General features: G+C 52.5%; 1 protein-coding gene across 4 annotated transcripts in view; it reads left to right on the forward strand.

Annotated features, from left to right (window-relative positions):
- Positions 1 to 233: 233 nt before the first annotated feature.
- The window catches only part of LDLRAD4 (low density lipoprotein receptor class A domain containing 4), a 347,890-nt gene continuing 325,228 nt past the window's right edge, over positions 234 to 22,895 (forward strand). For 2 of the 4 annotated variants that reach the window (XM_058678478.1, XM_058678482.1), the window contains exon 1: positions 918 to 1,181. The gene's annotated coding sequence lies outside the window, so the exon portion shown is untranslated. Of the gene's footprint in view, positions 290 to 499; positions 517 to 917; positions 1,182 to 22,895 lie in introns of those variants that run through there. The other 2 variants (XM_058678479.1, XM_058678480.1) reach the window with 2 other exon arrangements.

Raw genomic sequence — 22,895 nt, forward strand, 5'->3', positions numbered from 1 at the left:
GTCCCCTGCGAGCCGGGGAAGAGCCGCCACCACCGCCAGCCGCCCAGACAGCCCAGCGAGTCCCTGGGAAAGTGCAAGGGGGCGGGGAGCGCGGGGGCGGCGCGGGTGTCAGGTCCCTGGCTCTTAAAGAGCCCGGTGCGCGGTGCTCCCCGCCAGCCGGCCCGCGCCCCCCACCCCACCTCCCCGCCGCAGTTCGTGTCCCGCGCCCCTCTCGGTGGCCGGCAGGGCCCGGGTGGCCCGCAAGCCGCACTGCGGGAGCTCCCCGCCCCGCCCGGAGCAGCGGCCGCAGGTGAGTGCCGAGCCGGTTGGCTGGCCGCGGTGGCGGCGGCTGACCCAAGTTCACCGCCGTTCACCGCTCGGGCGTCTGTGGTAGCCAAGAGGGCGGGGGGACGCGGGGACTGGGCACTCCGGGAACGGGACGTCCGGGAGCCTGAGCCGTCTGTGGGGGTCGGAGAGAGCGACTGGCGCCGTGGGCTCTCCCTGTCCGGCGTTTTCCCCCGGAGACAAGGGCGCGAGGTTTGTGTCTGGGGTCTCGGGGTGGGCACGGCGGCTGCCCTGGGGCGCTTGCCTGGCGAGGGATGGGTGTGCTCCGCTGTAGCAGCCGTGTTGCCCTCACGCACCCCCTGCCCGTGGTCCGTGAGCGCAGGCGTCCCGCAGTCGCAGGACTTTAATTTTGGGGAGCTAGAAGCCAGGAAGGGCGCGGGGCTGCCCCCAGAGTTTCCAGCCCCTGTAGGCAGTTCCCCGACCCCTGCGCAGAAAGGGGGCAGGAAGGTCGGCGGGAAGCGGGAAGATCCCGCAAGACCTGGCTGGGAGTTTGCAGGGAGGAAGGTGGCGCGAACGTCCCGCAGCCTCGCCCCGCCTCGGATCCGCCTGGCTCAGCGTCCGTCCGGTGCCCCCCGCGCGCGCGTTGACGTCGGTGGCGGGGCCGCCCGCGCTCGCGGCTTTGGCTGGGCGGTGGATGTCTCGGCGGCGGCGGCTGCACTTGGGCTGAGTTCCGAGCCCCTCAGGAAGCAGGAGTGTGCTGCTTTTCTCGGTGACCCTCACCGTGGAATAACAGGAAGCGACGAGTACTCGGCCCAGCCGGCACTTGCTTTGTGGCGGGGAGTCTGTCCCGCACGGCTGCAGCCAGGCTTCCCCGGGGACCTCTGCCCGGTGCGTGGAGTGCGGCTGGGGCGCGCCCTGTGAGTACCCAAGCGGCTCTCCATTGGCTCTGTTGAGGCTTATTTCTTCTCAAGGGCGGCGGCGGGGAGGGCATTTGCCTGTTTTTTAAACTTTTTTTTTTCATTTGCAAAAGGAGGAGGCAAGAAGTCTTCGGATATGGGGAGGGGTGGGGGTGGGGTGCCGCTGGAGAAGGGGCTCCCCGGAGCTCCCTGGTCCCTGGGGTTGCCGGCATATCAGGACCCCCAGGGACTCTTCGGGGAGCTGGGAAGCTCAGTGCCTGCAGCTAGCGGGCTCAGGAATGAGGTCAGTGGCAGTGGTCACAGAACTGCCATAATTTCTGTTTTTCCTCAGATAATCTTTTAGTTAGGTAGAACTGGATGATTTTTTTTTTTTTTATGTGTGTTTGGCTTTTTCCTCTGCCTCATCCCTCCCCCACCCCTTGTCAATATTTTGCGTCAGGTGTGGTTCAGTGCCACCTTGTCCGCGGTGGGAGACGTTGATTGAAGACCTCCTGTGTGCCAGCCAGGCGTGTGGGCTCCAGCCGCGAGGTTAGCTGCCGAGATCACGTTGGTCCCAGGAGCTGCTGGCGCTAAGTTAGGAGCAGTGGAGAAGAATACAGATGGTGCGCAGCGCCTGCCTCTTAAAAACAGGGTTCTGTGGCTGGGCACGGAGTTTGGCGCATTCCCCATAGAGCCAGCACTGGGAAACTTCCCTTTAAAAATGATCCTTTCTGCCGGTTTGGCTGGCCAAGAAGGGCATTCTGTCTGTGTCTGCCATGGAGCCTGGGCACCGGGTATTAAATTACAGGGGGAGGCTCTGTGAAGTCGACATGGAGAACCTAGGGCTGGCGGCATGAAGTCACGCCAGCCCTCTGTATCCCTGGGTTCACTCTCCCTCCATTCTTAAGTTGTTTACTGTAAACCTGCTCTTGTTTTGCGGACAGTTCTCTTGGCTCTGTCGTTTTGCGTGTAGAGGAGGAGCTTTGTGTCGGCTTTGAGTCATGGCAGTGGATCGGAATGTTACCATGTGCACTTCCTGAGTTATAAGATGTGGTTCGTGATGAGCCCCTGAAATGTCATTTGATGGCCCCTACAAAGGCAGCGCGTTTGAAAATGGGGGCGGCGTGCAAGCGTAATTCTTTTAAGAGCGTTACTTGGCTATTGACATTGAACACACTGTTAGGAATTAGGACTGAAACTGTAAATGCCACTGAGGGATTTGCTGTAATGGAACTGTAGCTACCCTGGCTCCCTTGTTTTCAAAGACCTCTCTAATTCCTTAACATCCTCCTGTTACCCTTGGAACAGTCTGCCCTCCCTGGACATGGTTCTAGTTGGGCTTGGTGTGCGTTTGCCTTGGAGAAGACTGCCCAGCAGGTCCTCCTGGGGGCTGGCGTTGCATGACCAAGATCCTGCAGTGGAAACCAGCCAGTACCAGCTGCTTATTAAGGGATTTTGTGCCAATTTGTTGGCACATCATTTGAGATTCAACAATCTTCACTCCCCTCCCTCCGCACCCAAGTGTGTGTGTATGTGTGTATATATATGTATTCATATATACACACACACACACAAATATTTATTTTCCCTTAACTGCCAGCAGCGTTCTAAGAATAGCTGTCTTACCTAGTGTGTCGGGAGAAAGGACCTGTTTGCAAAGGTGTTTACAGTTTGGGACTGTGCTGTAGCCCTGGTTGACTTAGCAGCTTGGCAGAGGTAGGCTGGCTTGCTCCTGGGATGCAAACCTGGGCTGCTAGAGGGGCAGCTTTCCAGGCTGTCAGCGGGGACGTGGAGAGAGAAAAAGGACTTTCTGCTCTTTGGGGGTTAATGTCTGGCTGGTCCCCCCACCCCGACCTCCACAAAAAAACCAAGAGACCCCTGGGCTCTGGCTCTTGTGTGTTTCCGGGTCTGGTCTCGGAGGCACCAGGGCCATGTGCCAGAGGGGTGTTCTCTGGGTCAGCAAGGAAACCCCGAGACACCTGAGGACCCTGGTCGTGGGTCCTTGTCACACATGGTCTGGTCACACTTCCCCAGTCACCTGTGCCACGTTCCTTCTTATCTTCCTCCTGGATCTGAGCCTGGGGTGGGGGGTGGGGGTCGTCTCTGCCATACCTGTCCTGCTGAGCGCAGAGAGAAGGAATAAACCCAAGAAGCGATCGTACGCTGTCAAGGAAGAACACACCATTTTAACCTGGAAACAATTTTTGGAAACATTTAACATAATTTATGCAGGCACATGGATATTAAAATGTGAGCCGTGACAGAGTTGCTGTGTAATCCTCCACTGCTGCTTCGTTTCTTTGTTCCTCTCCCCATCTCTGTTGCTGCCCTTTTTTTAGGCCTCAGAAAAATCTCCTGGAAGCCGTTATTTCGTGTGTCAAAGTGACTTTCTGCCTCCATGGGCTGTGTGAGTCTAGAATTACAGCTTGACCTATATTATGGGTGTACATGGTAGGTGAATCTTGGGTTTGAAAAATAGGAAGGTAGGGGTTCTGCCTCCTGTTTGAGAATCTAGACCTGCCACTTAAGGAGGTGTGTGTGTGTGTGTGTGTGTGTGTGTGTGTGTGTGGCATTTCTTGCTGTGCTGTCAGGTAACTAAGCACCTGTGCTGTTAATGGCTGTAGACATATTGGGTTCAAATTTCCAATTAATGTTATTTTTTTTTTCCTTCTGTCACAGGAGGACTTGAAAATAATGTCTCTGTTGTTCTGTGTCTCCATGCGACCTAAGCGTGGATTGCGTTTCTTTGAATTGCCACCAAAAATGGTCCTCTGGCCTTTTGAGCTGGTTTTTTTTTTTTTTTTTTTTTTTTTTTTTGTGAGGACTTTTCTTCCCACTAAGCTGGCTTTCCAGATAGGTCTTAGAAATTACGAAGAACATAGCTATAATTTCTCCCTTGATTGGCAGCTGAGAGCTTTCCCGGACAAAAATAAGGCCAGCCCATGCCAAATGGTTGACTTTTCTAGAATAAAAACTCGAGAGGGTATGCAGAAAGTCCTCTGGTTAATATATTGGCATTCCCAGAACCCACTAAAACTCCGGCAGGCTGCCAGACACCACTTAATGAGGGTGCAGAATGTCTGGCTGGGATCTCCACTAGTACAACGGGGTGGGGGCTGCATGTCCACACCCTGTATTAATTTTTAATGACTGTACTTTTGTCTTGCAGATTTTTGCTCTGTGTCCCCCTCCCCCCTCCCGCAACTGACACCCACCCTGTCACCCCTCCCCCCCCGCACATTTATTTACTCATTTACTTGGTATTGGGAAAATGTTGGAACTTTCAAGGTTAATCATCTCTCTGAGGGATCATTTCTGTTTGCATGGGTTTTCTTTTGTTTCAGGTTTTTTTTTTTTTTTTTTGGAAGAGGAAGAAAAAAAAACTGAAAAGATGATTTTTTTTTTTTCCCCTCAATGATGCTTTATTGTTTTCTGGAAAAAAAGAGAAGCATTTATGAAACTTTAAGTTTGTCAGACAGTTTATATGACAGTGCAAGTCGGTGCTTGCCAAGCTCCAGACAGATTGTTAATGTTACATGACAGGGATAAATAAGTTACCGCTGTCTGCAACACGCTTGCTGACGTGCTCTGCGGCCCCTGCGGCTGGCAGGGCTGGGCGCTGCTCACCCTGGGGCCTGCTGGATGTGCAGCTGTGGGGAAGGCCTGTGCTTGCTGCCTGCAGCGCTGGGAGTTCAGAAGCAGAAAGGGTGTGTCTCGCTTGTATTTTTGGCTGTGCCGCAGGGCACAGAAACCCATGCAGCGGCTCTGTCCTTGCCTTTCATTTTTTTAGACTGCTCTGTCTCCTTGTCTATACCCTCCCCTGTCCCTGGCCTCCCCTCACACACACACACACACACACACACACACACACACTCACATCCTTCCCCTACTCCAGGGTTGTGGCTCCACCCTCCTCCCCGGGAGACCTCAGCTCTGTTCTTTGCTGCTCAGAGGCCTGAGATGTCTCAGAGCCAAGTTCCAGGCTGTTTACAGTTGTGTTCCGTCTGCAGGTGCAGACAGCGAAGAACAAATTGCCTGCACCGGCTAAGTGTGTGCTGCGGCAGGAGGGGGCTGGGTGGCACTCCTTGGGCATAATGCACTTTCATTGTGGGCGATTTGGAGACTCAGCTGGCAGAGTGACAGGTGTAATGAACTTAATGGTCTTGCTCTAGTTGTCAGTGGACACACTGCTCAGATTACAAAGCCACCTCCTAGGAGGCCCCTGCCAAATGATCTGCTCTTCTCCTCGCAGACTGGACTTGGGGCCTGGAGTGCTCAAGTGACATTAAGGTCAGGAATGGGGTGGGTGTGTGGGAGCAGCATGTGTGTTCCCTCGTCTGCCTCTCTGAGTCTGTCTTCAGAGTTGGGCTCGGAAGAGAAAGAGACCCATCTCATCAGATGCCCAAGGAACATGTCTTCCACAGTGGGTGGGTACGCAAGGACCCCTGCTCTGGGGTATATGTCCACTTCCTGCCTTTCCGGTGGCAGAGCGGCAAGCTTCCTGCTGAGCCACGTGGGTTCCTGTACAAGTTTGCCCCTTAGTCTCCAGAAACAGGCTGGGCCTAAGCAGCAGAGGCAGGGGGCCCCTGGCATGGGGGCTGAGGTGGGCACAGCCAGGCATTGGTCCCATTGTCTGGGGGCCTCAAGCACCACAGCCCGTGCCAGGAGTGGGGTGGGAGTTCCCTGGGGAAGTCTCGCTGTGTCCCCAGGCAGGAGGCTGAAGAGTGTCCAGTAAGAGGCAGCGTGCTGTCTGAAGGGCTCCTTGACCTCTGGCCAGACGTGCCTCACTTCAGGGCGCTAGGTCAGATAATAGGAACAGCAGTTCGACGGTCACAGAGCGTTGACTGTGTGCCAAGCTGTTAGCCAATTCATCCTGACAGCGGCCCTGGGAGGCAGGTTCTGCTGCTGGCCCCCCTCAGCCCCACCCCGGTGAAGCCTCGCACAAGGTGAGGCACCCAGTCCGTGCACTGCCAAAAAGTCACGCCACTTGCGTAAGTGAAGGGTGGCCTTGTGACCTGTTTAGCTTTGTCTTGAAGCTGCAGCAATACAAGACAGGACTTGGGTTAAAAATTCATTACTGGGGACCCCGTCACCAGCTGGTGACGTTTCCCTGTTCATCCCTGTGCAGGCCCCCAAGGGATCCCAGCCAGCCTGCAAGCTCCGCCTTCTCCTCACCCCTCCCCCTTCTCACCTCCTCCCTTCTCCTCGCCCCCGCTCCTGACCCCTCCCCCCTCTACTCTCCCCCCTTCTCGCCCCTCCCCCTTCTTGCCTCCCCCTTCTCCTCGCCCCCTCCTCACCCTCTCCCCCTTCTCCCCTCCCCCTTCTCCTCGCCCCTCCCCCTTCTCGCCCCTCCCCCTTCTCGCCCCTCCCTCTTCTCGCCCCTCCCCCTTCTCGCCCCTCCCCTTCTCCTCGCCCCTCCCCTTCTCACCTCCCCCCTTCTCCTCACCCCTCCCCCTTCTCCTCGCCTCCCCCCTTCTCCTTGCCCCTCCCCCTTTGCTAGTCGGTTGTCTGCTGTCTGCCTGTTGTGCTTGTGGGCAGAGCCTCAGTTCTGAGGCTTGTGTTGCTCATGTTGCACCTGGAGTTCCTTGGAGCGGAGATGCATCCAGCAGTCAGCATCCATGGGTCTTAGAGCACATCTGCACCATGCCCAGACACCTGCGCCACTCGTTGTCCCACAGTGTGCTGGGGGAACCTGCCCTGGGCTGCGAGGCAGGTGGGAAGCCCTTCGACAGTCGTTCCTGCCTTCAGAAGGATCCACCTCCCCTCACGACCTGCAGTGCTATGGTTACTACTGCTCTTCAACTCCCACATTTGGGGAAAGATAGGAAAAAAGCAACCCCATCTGGGGGTGGGCGGGGAGATGTTCTCTGACCCCATGGGAGGGGTGTCATAGAATAGTAAACCTCTCACACTGACGTGAACTTTCTGTGATATTTTAGCCATGTTGGACACACCAAATGTCCCAGCCTTTAAGGGAGTTCCTAATGCAGGAGCGTGAACGGATGCGTGCGATATTTTCCTGCCCTGTTTGCGGCAAAACTTTTGTGGTCGCCCTGCAGTCAGAGAGCCTGCCACAGTGCCTGAATCCCTAGTAGGGCTTCCTTCTGCTGTCAAGGCCTGGCCTGGGGTCCCACAAAGGGCCCGGGTTCCTGAGCCTCCCTGGTATCTGAGCCACAAGGCCATCCTGGCCAAGGTTGGGCCGGTTACGGTTGCCTAGACCTCCTGGCCCTGCAGCTTTTTCGGCACCAGGAGCTGGGCCCGCCTGGGAGCAGTCACTCCTTCTGGGCCGCAGAAGGCATGAAGCTTTTGTCTCCCAATGATGTATTTGCTGAAGCTGATGGGAAAGCATGGAAAGAAGGAGGCAGAAATGCCTGAAATTACTTAGGAGTTCATAGTTTTTTTTTTTTTTACAGGATTAATGACTGATTAACTGTTACAACCATGTGCAGAATTTGTATGCATCTTCAAAAAACTTACAATTCTGTCATGAACAGTTTTATGTGATTTGAATGTTATCCGAAGATGCCTTTTTCTAGAAAAAAATTATTTTGAAAGAGTTAGAGAAGGGAAGAGGCAGAGACTGAGACACACAGTGTGCGCGCACACACACACACACAACTTTTATCTACTGGCTCACCGCCCCCCCACCCCCAGATGGCCACAGTGGCCAGAACTGAAAGCCAGGAACCAGGAGTCAGGTCTCTCATATGGTGGCAGGAGCCTGAATACATGGGCCACCTTCCGCTGCTTCTTTTTCAGGGCATTAGCAGGGAGCTAGATTGGAAGTTGAGCAGCTGGGACATGAATTTGTGCCCATATGAAATGCTGACATCACAGACTTCAGCTTTATTTGCGTGCTACATCCCACAGTGTCTTCTGCATTGGCAGGAAGTTGGAGTCAGGAGTTAAAATTGGCAGTCAAGTTCAAGTACTTCAGTGTGGGATACAGGCAGCTTAACTAGTGGGTCAAATGACTACCCACAAAGACACACTTCTTATGACTATATAATATGGGGTTATGTTATTAGTTCAAAAAGAGTTTGTTTGGGCCCGGTACAGTAGCCTTGGACATCTGGGATCCCATGTGGGCGCCAGTTCAGTTCATGCTTCACCTGTCCTGCTTCCCATCCAGCTCCCTGCTTGTGGCCTGGGCAAGCAGTCGAGGACGGCCCAAAGCTTTGGGACCCTGCACCCGCGTGGGAGACCTGGAGGAAGCTCCTGGCTCCTGACTTTGGATGGGCTCAGCTCTGGCTGTTGCGGCCCCTTGGGGAGTGAACCAGTGGATGGAGGATCTTCCTCTCTGGCTCTCCTCCTCTCTGTATATCTGACTTTGTAATAAAAATAAAATAAATCTAAAAAAAAAAAAGATTGAATAAACCACCTTAAAAAAAACATATTTTTGTTTTAGGGCAATGAAATTGTTACTAATTTTTTGTGTCATTAATAGTACTTTACCAGGTGCGGTGAGTACTTTTATTATATTGTTAAAGGAAGTTGATGTATGTAAGAACTTTGGTGTGTCCTCTTCGGTTATGCCAGATTTGTTTTCTGAGTGGATGGAACAATTTACACTCCGCCCTTGTCAATACTGAATATTATTACTATTTTAAGAATGTGCACATTTACTTGAATGACAAGTTGTATATATAGAGGGACGCATATGCACACACATACTGTGAGCATTCTCTCTCTCTCGTATCGCGACACAGAGAGAACTCTTCCATACACTGATTCATTCCCTAGATGACCAAAATGGATGGGGTTCATTCCAGGTACTCTGATATGAGAGAATAGCATCCCAAGGGGTGGTTTAGCCCAACTGGTCATCCCTGTGTCTGTCCGCTCAGCCCATATGGGTACCCTTGAAGTCACAATGGAGGAAGTTGGCTGGCAGCTGCTCAGTCACTTCCGCTCATTTTGAGATCCAACTCCTTGCTGGTCTTGCCCTCAACTTGCAAACATAAGTGCATTCTGATCGGTCCGCGTTGGTGTCTTTGCTGAGTCTCTTCATGCCCTTGCCCCTGCAGGTGTGGTGTTGCTCCCAGCCGAGGCCTCAGCCTTCCAGGCCGGCAGGCAGCTGCTGACAGTGCCCACCCTCTTAAGCTCCTAAGGCTTGAGAGAAACGAAAAGCATTTGTGATTCACTCACTCAAGGCAGTCTTTCCTTTGAAAGATTGTTAAGTGGTAAGAGTGGAGAAAGTTCCCAGTGCTGTGGGAGGGGCCGGGGTGATGCCAGCCTCTTCCAGTGTGACTGTGGTCAGCGTGGTTGTGACCGTAGGCACCTCCTCTCTCCATGCTGGGGAGTCCCCTTGTGCTGTTCAGAGGCTCATCTGCTGTGAGGCTGTGTGCAGGTGGGTCATGGTGGGCCCAGTTTTCTATTCTTCCCTTTGTTGCTCGGCTCGCTGGTGCAGTGTGTTGGTGGAATGCTTACTGCTTGTCTGGTAGGGATGGGGAGGGCCCTACGTTCCTAAATCTTGTTAGTCTTAATGACAGGGGTTGGTTTGGTTACTTCAACTGCTAACATTTTACACCCATGAAACACTTAGCTTTCTGCTCTTGGTGTTCGAATGTGTAAGAGTCAGGTAGTCTTTTTTAAAAATAAAGATTTATTTGTTTTTGTTTGAAAGGCAGATTTTGCATAAAGAGAAGGAGAAACAGAGAGAGAGAGAGAGAGAGAGAGAGAGAGAGAGAGATCTTCCCTCTGCTGATTCACTTCTCAAATGGCTGCAGTGACCAGAGCTGGGCTGATCCCAAGTTGGGAGCCATGAGCTTTTTCCTGATCCAAGGAACTGGGCCTTGATTCCTTGGATTCCTTGATCCAAGGAACTCCTGCTTTACCAGCCTGTAGGCAGGGAGCTGCATCGCAAGTGGAGCGACCAGAACAAGAGCCTTCGCCCATGTAAGTGCCAGCACTTGAAGACGGAGGATTAGCCTCATACACTATCGCTTCAGCCCCTTCTTTTGTTTGTGTTTTAAAATTTATTTTTATTTGAGAGAAAGAGCTTCCATCTGCCAGTTCGCTCTCCAAATGGCCAGAGCTAAGCCTACCGGAAGACAGGAGCGAGGAACTTCTTCTAAGTCTCCCATATTGGTACGGGGTCCTAAGGACTTGAACTATCTTCTGCTTTCCAGGCCACAGATAGGGAGCTGGATAGGGCGTGGAACAGCTGGGACACGAACTGTGGCCCATATGGGATGCTTGTGCCTCAGGTGGAGGCTTAGCGTACTACACCACGGCACCCTAGCTTTTCCATTTTTCTTTCATTTTCTTTTTCTTTTTTTAAACTTCTAAACTGGGAGTCGTGAGATTTAAAGTTTCTTTTTCATCCAAACAGTAATGGAAACATAATAAGCAAATATGGTATGCAGTCACACTGGCTCTCTGTGGTACATCTGATTTGGAGGAATCATGTTTGCTTTCTGATGGGATAGGATGCTCAGTGGGGGGTGGAGGGCTTGTCATTCGGTGGAACTCCTGGTTCTGCAGTGTGAATCCTTGGACTGTTGTCACAAGGTTTATGTATTGGATGTTAAGAGTCAGGGTGTGTTCCTAGGCCTGGTGGGGTGATTCCTGTCCGCCTCCCGCAGGAAGCTGTTGCCACCGAGGCGGCAGGCTGCGGGTAGCCACTGTGGCTATCCTGTACTGCCTGTCATACCTTTGGAAAGAATTTGAGCTGGGACAGGTTGTATCTGGGTTTCTCAAGCGTCTGACCAGAGGGCTTTGCCGGGGTTAGGGGGAGCATCTGTGGCCCTTACTTGTGTCTGACCCTGGCGTTGTCCCGTCATGCCCCTCGGCAGCTCTGTAAGCTTGGGGAGGACACTGGCCTTCTAACTTGCCCTTTTCTAAGATGACGCGCCAGAATCTTGAATTGGTGCCTATGTGGGATGCCGGACCTTCAGATGGAGGATTAGCCATGTGCTGGCCCCGACCTCTTAGATTCCTTTTTTTTTTTTTTTAAGATTTTATGTATTTTTATTGGAAAGTCAGATATACAGAGAAGAAGAAAGACAGAGAGGAAGATCTTCCATCCATTGATTTACTCTCCAAGTGGCTGCAACAGCCAGAGCTGTGCCAATCTGAAGCCAGGAGCCAGGAGCTCTTCCGGGTCTCCCACACAGGTGCAGGGTCCCAAGGCTTTGGGCTGTCCTCGACTGCTTTCCCAAGCCACAGGCAGGGAGCAGGATGGGAAGTGGGGCCGCCAGAATTAGAATCAGTGCCCATATGGGATCCTGGCATGTGCAAGGCAAGGACTTTAGCTGTTAGGCTACCGTACCGGGCCCTCTCCTAAATTTTTAAAAAGTAATTATTTTGTTTGAGATACGGGGAGACACCAACAGACAGATGGAGACACTCTCTCTACCCACTAGTTATCTCTCCGGATGCCTGGGAGCCAGGAACTCAGTCTGGGAATGAATGTCTTGGGTTATCACTTGCTGCCCCCAAAGAATGCTTTAGCAGGAAAGTGGAATCCGGAGCAGAGCCAGGACTCGAACCCAGTCACTGGAATGTGTCAGGTGGGAGTCTCCAGGTGCATGCTAACTTACCACTCTGTCACATGCCCACCCTTAGCTCTTAGACTTTGGGGAGGCTTAAATAAGATCACGTGAATCAGTAGGAGGTGGCCGGCTGCTGTAATGGGTACACAGTAAAAAGGAGTGATAAAGTATATGAGGTTTCTTCACGAAGTTTGTGGAACGTGGAATTAAAAGACAGGTTTATTGTGGTGCAAAACCAGTTTGAAGTCCCTGCACACAAAGGCTCTTCAGAGGCTTACAGAAAGTATGTATTATGGAAAAAAAAATAGTGAGTGGATTTCAAGGTTTTTTTTCCCTGAAATGTTGTGGTCCTTTTACTTCTGTCTCCCCCCCCCCAGACTTTCTAAACCGCCTCATGACAGTATTTGTGCAGCACCTGCCCAGCACCTGCATAATGTGAGACCTCATTCCTGTCTTTGGGTACTTACTAAGAAGGATTTTGGGGCCCAGTGCGGTGGCCTAGTGGCTTAAGTCCTCCCCTTGCACGCGCCAGGATCCCGTATGGGCGCTGGTTCTAATCCCGGTGGCCCCGCTTCCCATCCAGCTCCCTGCCTGTGGCCTGGGGAAGCAGTCGAGGCCGGCCCAAAGTCTTGGGACCCTGCACCCGCGTGGGAGACCTGGAGGAAGTTCCTGGCTCCTGGCTTCGAATTGGCATAGCACTGGCCGTTGTAGTCACTTGCGGGGCGGTGAATCATTGGACGGAAGATCTTCCTCTCTGTCTCTCCTCCTGTCTGTATATCTTCCTCTACAATCAAAAGAAAATGAATTTTTTTTTTTTTTAAAAGAAAGGATTCTGTGTGCGTGGGGGAGCGAGTCCGCCTGATCACCTGGGGTACAGTGTCCGAGGCTGTCAGAGCCTAGGTCTGCTTCCTGCTCTCGGGTTAGGCAGCTGTTCCTGACAGGCCCAGTCCTGGAGCCCAAGCACACCCTTGGCTTTCCTGACCCTCTACTTTTCTCCTGTTCTCAAGGAGCACTCAAGACATCAGGCACACAGGGCGGGTGTGTGTGTGTATACCTGGTTGCCCCCACAGAGAAGACAGAGGGAGTCTTCGTACTTGGGTCAATCAAGGGTGCTTCGGGGTGGTACAGCGCTTGTGGCCTGGTTCTGTATGTCCCTCCCGTTCCCTCTTAGTCATCAATTGAGACTAATTTCCCACGTGATGTGAAGAAGTGGGCCCTTGGGGTTTATCGGGTGATGAGAGCTCCTCCTTCATGCGTGGGGGAGTGGCTCTTAAGATAATGCCAACCATGCAGCCAGCACGAGAGGACACTCAGATCCCTCCACCGCACCCTGGGTCGGCTGGCACCTTGATTTTGGGCTTGCCAGTCCGCCAGGACTGTGAGCAGTGAGCTGCTGTCATTTCTAAATCCTCCCATCAGAAGCGTTGTGTGATAGCGACCCCAGTGGACCGAGGCTCTGACCTTGGGCCGAGACTCAGTGAAAGAATTGAGTTTTGTCAGTAGACAAGCAGGGTGAGGGCATCCTGGACGGGTGGTTTGCTCACAGAAAATACTAGAGCTTATCTGCTCATTTCTTCTTCTTATTCACTCCCTTCTCATGATTTCGCTTCCGTGTGCGTTGTGTGTCCAATACACTGCCATCGTAGTGCCTGCCTGCTTAAAGAATTTATCTGTTTATGCATCAACCATTTTGCTCGCAGGAGTGTGTGCTTAAGGAAATTGGGAGCCCACTGGTGGGCTGCAGGAGTGGGTTGTTGAGATGGAGGTGAGTGTTAGGGGTGGTTATGTGGAGGGATGGGGAGACTGTGGCTTTGTCAGACACAGTGCTGGAATTTGAAACTCTTAACTCTCGATTATTCTTGACGTTTTTGTGTTTGTGTGCCTTGAAATCCAGGTCTGTGTCCAATGTTTTGCTTCTTCTTCTTTTGAGATTTCTTTTGATTTGAAGGCAGATATGCAGAGGTAAGGAGAGACAGAGAGACAGATTTTCCATTCCTCTGGTTTACTCTCAAGTGGCTGCAACGGTCGGTGCTGAGCCGATCTGAAGCCAGGAGCCAGGAGTTTCTTCCAGGTCTCCCACGTGGGTGCAGGGTCTCAAGGCTTTGGGCCATTCTCCCCTGTGTTCCCAGGCCACAAATAAGGAGCTGGATGGGAAGTGGAGTAGCTGGGACACGAACTCTGACCTTATGGGTTTTGGCATTTGCTGGCAGAGGGTTAGCCAGTTGAGCCATTGTTTTGCTTCTTTGCTTCTCTGGCTATTACGATCTCCTTTCTGGCGCTTCCTGATTTCTGGGTGCCACAGGATATGTTCTGATGTAGTTGCAAGAGGTGGTGGATGTGCCCGGTAAGGCAATATGAATACTGATGGACTGGTTGTATTGGTCCAAATAAGTTATTGTTGCTAAGTGGAGATTAATTATTGGTATGTGGATCCAGAGCCCTACTGCAGCATCCACACAGGCTTGAAAGCAAGGAGAATTCTCATTTGGCCAGGCCCACTCTGTATGTCCAGGGTGCTGTGGGCGGTGGCAGAGGCAAGCAAGGTTTCCTTACCCACTGTTACGAAGTGTGCATCCTGGGCGGGGAGGGCTACAGTTTCAGACACATGCAGGTGTTGACACCTGAAGGGGAAGGCAGGTGGGATGCGAGGGAGCCCCATTGGGTGGTACTGGAGGAAGGGAGACCTCTCTGAGGAGAGCGGCAGGGCACCAGAACTCCGGACAGGTGCCATTAGGAGTGACAGCCAGGGCACCTTGGTTCAAAGCTAGGGAGGAAGAGGGTTGCTGTAAGGCAGGGTGAGTCCGGAAGTGGCGGTGGTTTGGCCAACAACTGTGGCTCATGACACTGATTGTTCTGTCGGTGGTCTCATAGCTTTGTGGCACTGCTGGGTGATGGGAGCATGAGTCTGGTCCTAAGGTGGAGTGTTTTTACCATCGTTGCTTTAAAGCCTGCCAGGAATGGCCAAGAGAGACCGATTGGAGTCCCCCACCCCATTGCCTTACATATGCAGTATCTGTCCACATTTCACAAAATACTCATTGTTGAGATTCCGTGTGGTTTGTGCCAGGAAGCTGGGTCAGTCATTGTCCCGTGGGAAGAACCGAGCTTTCAGTTGGTAACACATTGGTAACTTTCTAAGGTTCTTCACGGACAACCTCTTACATTGCTTGGTCTCAAGGAGCAAACGCTGCATGAAATGTTCAAGCACAAACCCTTCCACGGAGGAGGTTGGGGAGCCCAACGGTGGGTATCTTCACCTGGGCAGTGAATGGATGAACAGACAGTGCTGCTGTGCCAATTGGGGCTCCCTCCCCTCCTTCTTACCCTCAATTCTCCTCCCTCCTCTCCTCTCCCTTCGCTTCTTCACTCTCCCTCTCCTTCCCTGCCTTCCCTCTCCTCACCTCCCATGCTACAGCAGTATTTGCTAGGGGACTCTGGGCCTTAGCAAGCGTGATGTAGGTTTGGCCGGGTGAGAAGTGGTGTGTGGGGGGCCGAGCCTGGCCTGTCTCCCTGTGTGTGTCTGGATCGCCCCAGCTGCCACATGCAGCCCGGGCTCCATCTTTATGTGCAGGCTGACCACTGTTGGGTGTGAGGACACTTGAGTGCTGCCTCTCCCTTGGAGCAAAGCCTCTCACACTGGTCCTTTGTGGGGCTGCCTCTGCCAACCCTGCCAAGCGAGCTGCTGCCTTACCTGGAGCTGCAAAGGGTATGCTTCTCTTGTTCAGCCGTTTTCTGTCTGGTGCCACTCCGATGGTCTCGTTTGGGTTGCCAAGCCTTCAGATCCTCTTTTTGCTTTGTAAAGGGGAAGGCCTTCTCTTTATTGCCCTGCTGTTCATGCCTGCTTTCCGGTTCTCCGCCATCTTCTTGCTGCTGACCCCCCGCTAATGCTGGGCACTTGCTGGCTGTCACCCAGGGGCTCCCGCTGCTCCCCAAAGCTGGTGGTAAGGCGTTGGAGGGCTGTAGTTCCTTCGGCTTGGCCCCTTCTGGTTCCTGAAGGGAACTGGAGTCTGTATTCTTATCCAACCACGCTTCAGGCGATAGTTCGATCATCCAGTGGTAAATGAAGTGCTTGCTGTTCTCCTCCAGTAATTAGTTTGTGTGATCAATAAGCACTAAACGACCGCAGTGGAGGGCTGTGCTTGTCACTGTGCCCAGGAATTAGTGCTTGGGCTCGTGGAAGCCATGTGATGCCCTGACTCCCCGCGTCAGGCACTGACTGACGGTCACCATCCCCACCTGCCCGGCCTCTCTGGCTGGCCCTCTTCTGTCACCCACTTCTCCGTCTCACCCTCTCTCGTCCCACTTCCTGTCTGCCCAGCATTTCAAACCTCCTGTATCACACCCTTCCTGTCCCAAGTCCTAATCCGTGATCTAGTCCTCCTGTGTCAGCTACAGCCTTCACTCCCCAACTGTCGGTTCCCTTATGTCACCACTGGTTCGGTTCGTGTGGACACCCTCCCCACCCCCTGCCAGAGCCCATGGGTCGTGTGTGCCTCGTGCCTCCTTGGGTCCTGGGATTGGCCACCTTCTTGTGAAGTTTGTCACTCGTCCTGCTGCTGCCCACATGCAAACCTTGCTTGGCTTCCAGATGTCACAGTCTGCCACCTGGACTGGTGCCCCACCGGCCTCATCTGTCCTGTGCCTCTCTGTGGCCGCCAAAAAATAGGTGTTGGTAGTCACTTCCTGGAGAGAAGACATCACTTCCTGTCCCTCTTCCTGTCCAGCTCGTGGCAGTGCTGTGACTCCAGCTGCAGGCCAGAACTGTTAATTACACAAACAAGTAACAAGTAGGACAGCCGGATGCTTAGGACTCAGGGCAAGGCAATCTGCCCACTCCTGGTGGGTGCAGGGTAGGGGGCGAGGCTGGCTTGCCTGCTGCCTGCCCACCTACACTCAAGGCAAATTGTTTGACTGCACGTTTCTACTTTCAAAGGAAAATACCTTCCAGAAGAGAGAAGAGGCAGCTGGCTTCCTGACACCTTGCCCTATCTACACATATACACACAGACACACACAGAGACACAGATACACACATACAGACACACAGAATCACACAGAAATACACACACACATAGACACATAAGACACGCAGACACAGATACACACATAGACACACATATAAACACACAAATACATACAGAAATACACACACAGAGACACACATATAGACACACAGAAACACACAGACACGCAGACAGAAATACACACACATACACACAGACACACATATAGACACACATACAGACACACAGAAACATACAGAAATACACACACATATGGACACATACAGACACAGATACACACATAGACACACAGATACACACAAACACATACAGAAATACACACACACACGCACACATATACACACACAGACACACAGAAACAGACACGCACAGAAATACACACACAGACACACACACTAACCTGCTAGCCACAGACATGATGGTGAATGAGATATTATTTGCTCAAGGGAGTGTCTCTGGCTGTCACAGATCACTTAGACTCATTAGTAAGTTTTACTGAAATCGTCGTCATGCAGATGTTTTCCCCGTCGACAGGATGTCTCCGCGATGACCTTGGCTCCCCCGAGCTGTTTTCCTTCTTCCTTAGGATCAGGGGATTGTTCAAAGTAGAGACAAACCATGGTGTGCGTCTCTTTTCCATCTTCCCAGACACCGGATTGTTGGGCGGTTACCCAGAAGTCTGACTCACCTTCCAGACATCTGACTGTGCTTTCATTTGGGTGTTAGGTATGTTTTCTGGAGTTTGTTGTGAGGCAAGGGAAGGAAAACCCGAGAGAGACAGACTCCGCATCATCATGAGTAATGTTGCCATTTATTCCTGCCGATGGCTTTCAGCTGGAGTGTAATAGACCGTCACGCCCCAGCTGTGCCGGGGCATGGAGTGGGTGAGATCAGCCCAAGATGGGTCAGTTTCACTCCCCCGCCTCCCCAGCTGGCAGCACTCGTGGGCCATCACGCCTCGAGCGGGGGCAAGGTGCAGCCTCGGGTCTAGGCCCCTGCTTGTGTTAAAAATCCCCAATTGATTGACACAGGCACACGGACCTCAGCAGACAGACAAGAAGACACGCACTGGATGAGTCAAAATAGGTGTCTTTTAGGGTGGTGCTCAGCCAGGACAGTTTAAAAAAAAACTGTGCCTTTTCCTCTTTGCCATAGCTTCTGCATCAATCACGTGTTGTTGTTTTTCATAATGAGAACATTCCCCATCGACTGGACCTACCCAGGGTGTGGGATGAAAAGTCAGCTTCTGAATCATTGTGGGAAACAGTTTGATGTGTGTCTTTTTAAGTGCTTCGGAAGCAGGGCTGAAGTTGCTATGGGGATGGTGAGGTTTGCTCTGAGCAGAGCGTGGTTCCATCTGGCACTGCAGCCTTCCCAGAGCTGGGCGGTCCACGCAACGCAGTATCTCTCCTTAGAGGTGGAAACGGTTACTCACAGAATCTTGGCCCCATCCTCTTTCCCCTTTAGCTAAATGTTTTTGCTTTGATCTGGTAGTAGAGCAAATTCTAACGTCCTTGCTGCACCCTGATCTCCAGGCGGTCTGTGTGCACTCCTCAGGTTGCAGGTGCACCTGCGTTCCTTTGCCAGAATTCTGGCATCTCTGCACAGAGGGAAGGTATCTGTGACCCTTCGCTGCGCCTCTCAGAACCACCCCGTCTCCTCCTCTCACAGAACCCCGAGGTCCCGTCTGAAATCGGGCTATACCTTCTGCCCCGTCAGTGTGGTGGGGGCAGGGACCCGGACATTTGGGCCATTTTTTGCTGCTGTCCCAGGTCATTAACAGGGAGCTGGATCGGAAGTGCAACAGTCAGTACTTGAACTGGTGCCCATATGGGATGCTGGTATCTGATGTATTACAACACTGGCTCCTCTTTTGTATTTGTTTAAAAAATTTTTTTTTAAAAAGTATTTATTTGAGAAGGGAGAGAGCAGAGAAGGGAGAGAGAGAGAGAGAGAGAGAGAGAGAGAGAAAGGTGTTTAATGCTCCCATCCCATTCAGTGGAGCTTGTAGCACCTTCATGCCAGAATTGCTACCTAGACTTTTTTCTGTACAGTATTTCATTTGATCCCTTTGGTGTGTTTTTGGAATTGGGAGCTATAGTCATCATTCCCATTGTACAAATGGGGAAAGCTCAGGCCTAGGGAATTGGAACAAACTTCGGGTCTTGCCTTTAAAATGAGAGGCTGGGTAGAGCCTGCTGGTCCGCAGGAGCGGATTCAGGAACTGTGATCTTTCAAGGAGTCCCAGGCTCTTCGACTGACAATGAAGGGGATCAACAGCAGAGGCTGTGTCCAGTCCATCCTTACCAACTGAATGCGTACTCTGAAAGTTCATCGGAGCCCCCTGGGAGCCCGTGGAGTCCCTGGGAGTTACGGACTCAAGAACACCGCCCTCGACAATCACTTTTTCTTAGTCTGGAGTGCAGGTCACTGTGCTATGCGGGGCCGGATTCAAGATTTCAATTCCTTTTCAGGGTAGAGACTGAATGACCCAACAACACGGTCCGTGGTGACAGGAGGCGGAGCCAGTGCGCAAACACACGCTTGTGTCTCAGGGGCCGTTCCTTTGCTCACCTCGAACGATATTAGGATGCCCGTATCTGCTTTTGTTACTTGAAGCTCTTTCAGATAGAATCGAAGGTGCCTTGACTGGGGCTGCCCGTGTGCCACACAGGAGGCCGACTTGCAGATCTCCTCGTCTGATCGGTTTCTGTGATGGTCCTTGCTGCCTTGGGGAGGAGGGTTAGTAGGAGGGAAGACAGGCACCGTGCAGGGGAGCCAGTGAGGGTTTTGCAGTTCTGTGACCTGACTACCGGCAGAACCCAGCATCCTGGTGAGGCAGAGCAGGAGCAGGCGCACGCTGGAGGCGCAGCAGGAATGGTGACCGGATCCGTGTTGTAGCGTGGAAATCCGTGTTTTAGGATGTGGAACACCCCGACCAGGCTCTCTGAGATGCATCTTGCTCTTGGAAACCGGGAGGACCTTGGCATGAAGTTTGCTGCGTGTAACTGTGGATTTTTGGGAACATTTGTGTCCTGGCCTGAGCTTGCTGGTTGAGGGGGCGGCGCTCATGTTGGGGGAGAGGATCCTGGCAATGTTAATGCAGCTAATCCAATGAGATTAGCCCAGTGAGCACAAGGATTTGAGGGGACAAAGAGTATTGAAGGGAGCACTTAGAAGTTTAAACACTCGCTCTCCCTTTTCACCTAAGTCTTGTACACGGATTTCAATAGCTCCTAAATGAGCTGGCCTGAATGGCAGTGGCACCCTTTTAAATTCTAATTAGCTCATGAATTAACTAGTATGAATTTTGATGAGTCAGAATGAATTCCAGGTATTAATGATTGTGCAAATGAAAGTAGTGGTTATCCAAAGGGGACTTGGGCTTGGCCGGCCATTCGGCCTTGGGGACTTCAGCTAGAGTCCGGAAAGGCTGTTCTGTCTTTCACGCCCCATTCTTTACTCTCTTCAAGCATGCGCTGGGGACAGGATGCCGAAGGCCTGGCTGCCCTTGGAGGCCTGGGGAGGGGCCGGCAGGGGGCTGCTAGGCCTCTGCTTGTGATCCGTGGTGGGCTGCCTGAGTGTGCACCCTGTGATGTGTGCCTCCTGGCTGGTACCCCGTGGTCTGCCCCTGCCACGCGGGCTGTTACACCACAGAACCGGAGGCTGGAGCTGCACGTTTCCGTCTGCAGTGGATGCTTCTGGGGACAGCCTGGCCCAGTGCTGGCCTGTGTCACCCTTCCCACGCCACTCAGGCAGGTTCCTACTCTCCTCAGGCTGAGGAAGGGAATTTGTGAGTATTTAAGGTTTTTTTTTTGGGGGGGTGTGCTTTTTCGTGTTTCAGATTGCCTTGGGAATAGAACACATTGCTCCATGCTGACATCCATAGGCTAGTATTTTATAAGATTCAACCCCAGGGCCTGGTGCAATAGTCTAGTGGCTAAATCCTCACTTTACACGCGCCAGGATCCCATATGGATGCTGGTTTGGATCCTAGCCGCTCCTCTTCCCATCCAGCTCCCTGCTTGCGGCCTGGGAAAGCAGTTGAGGATGGCCCAAAGCCTTGGGACCCTGCACCCGCATGGGAGACCCGGAAGAGGCTCCTGGCTTTGGATTGGCTCAACTCCGGCCTTTGTGGCAGCTTGGGGGGAGTGAACCATTGGATGGAAGATCTTTCTGTCTCTCCTTTTCTCTGTAAATCTGCTTTTCCAATAACAATAAATAAATCATAAATCTGGAGTTGGGCATGCGCACAGTCAGGGTGCTTTGGAAGGAGGTGGGAGTCCACCTGGGTGGATGGGCTCCGGCTAATTGAATGCTCAGCTCTGGGGCCTGGTAGGTTACTGTGACTCTGCAGGCTGAGTGTCCCTGTGTCCCTGTGAGCCAGTAGGCAGAGAACTGGATGTGGCTTACACACCATCCCCCACCCCGTGTATCTGCACCTGTCTTTGGCCTCTTCACTAAGCATGGCAACGGCGTTCTTGGGCTCTCTGGAGAGGGAGGTGCTGCGTTAGCTTTCCCTTCTCTTTTGAGGGGCTTCAGAACACAGGGCTAGCACCTTCCTGCAGGTGCTGTCTCAGAATTTGGCTGAAGTGCCTGGTGTGCACATGTGTGTGTATGTGCCACGCATGCGTGCACATGTATACATGTGTGTTTGCATGTGCATCCTATGGGTATGTGCTGCTGTTTTTCCATTGAGTTGGCTGCTGCCTGCTTGTATGCGTGAGCTCTGAATGGTCAGGACTTCTGCATTCCAAGTACCCAGGGTAGCACCTGGCACACTGTAGATCTTCAGTGACTTCTAGTAACTTGGAGAAATGGGACTTTGTAGCCTCTGGGGGTGGCCAGGGCCAGACCTTTGCCTGAGTCTGTTTCAGGCTAATTCTTTCTATATTAGGTGCCTCACATGGCCCCTTCCCATCCCCTCCTATGTGGGGATCTAAAGAAGTATCAGGTTTGGAGTTCAAAGCCAATGCTAGCAGCTAGCCTTTGCGTGTGCGATGAAGATACTCCTGAGAGTGACCTCCCAGAGAAGTCTCTGTGATTCTGTCATTCATCATCATTTCAGGGGAGAGGTCTGGGCACTTGCAAGGACCAGTGCGGAGCAGAGACTCCGTATTGGAGGGACAATACAGTCTCGGCTAAGTGGGCTTCAGTGTGGTGGGACCAAGGTGTAGCTGAGGGGGCAGGCAGAGCAGCAGCAGGTGAAGGCCGAGGCTTTAGTGCCCCTACCTGTTCGTAGCAGAATCAGAGCTTCCTGTCCCCAATCCCACCTGGCACTACAGGGTGCGCCCCTGTCCAGCCAGAAAGCCTGCTTTGGATGCTGTTGTCACAGAGCCCTGCGAGATGCCCGGCCTGTACCCTTTGTGCTGTCACATCCAGTAACCTTTTACTGTGACCAGAAACCACTGCTGTACCATCTGCATGCCACCTTGTCGGGTACTGGAGGGTCAGTGCGTGCCACCCTGTCGGGTACTGGAGGGTCAGTGCGTGCCACCCTGTCGGGTACTGGAGGGTCAGTGCGTGCCACCTTGTTGGGTACTGGAGGGTCAGTGCGTGCTACCTTGTCAGGTACTGGAGGGTCAATGTCGCATGGGTTCTGGTTAAGTCCATACCCTGCTGCCATCTGCAGGAGACAGAACACTTGTTGCCTGAGCTGGACCCCTCTGCAAGGGACCCCCAAACCCCAGTCACAGGTGCTGAGGCTGGCTCGCCCCAGTAACTTTCAGAGAACAGATCCTGCAGGCTGTCCTCTCTGCTTGTGTACCTGTGGCATTTTGTTCCTTTTTTATGCAGACCTAGCTTCCTTCCAAACGGGACTTGAAGAGAACTCCAGAAAGAGAGGCAGTGTTAGGGTAGTGATTGCAAGGGTTTTGGAACCAGGGGAAGACAGTGTAACAGCGTGTGAGAGCGGCAGCGCCTCAGACAGCCTGGCCTCCTGGGCTGCTTGATTATTTTTACGTGTCTAGGGAAGCTCATCCTTGAAGAGAACTGTGCTTTTTTTTTTTTTTTTTTTTTTTAAGAAAGTCACTTTGAAATGGTAAGTCCACTGTTTGTTCTGCTTTCTTTAACCTTTCTCTATTAACCTCTTCTACTCAGCATTATTGAAACGCCTTTTTTTTTTTTTTTTTGATTTTGTGGGCACACTGCCTGATTCTAGAATTGAAAAGAAAAGTCAATTCACATCTTTCAACAAAATCAACACGCCCTCTCCC

Source organism: Ochotona princeps, chromosome 21 (genome assembly GCF_030435755.1).
Source record: "Ochotona princeps isolate mOchPri1 chromosome 21, mOchPri1.hap1, whole genome shotgun sequence".
In the NCBI taxonomy this organism is placed as follows: domain Eukaryota; kingdom Metazoa; phylum Chordata; class Mammalia; order Lagomorpha; family Ochotonidae; genus Ochotona; species Ochotona princeps.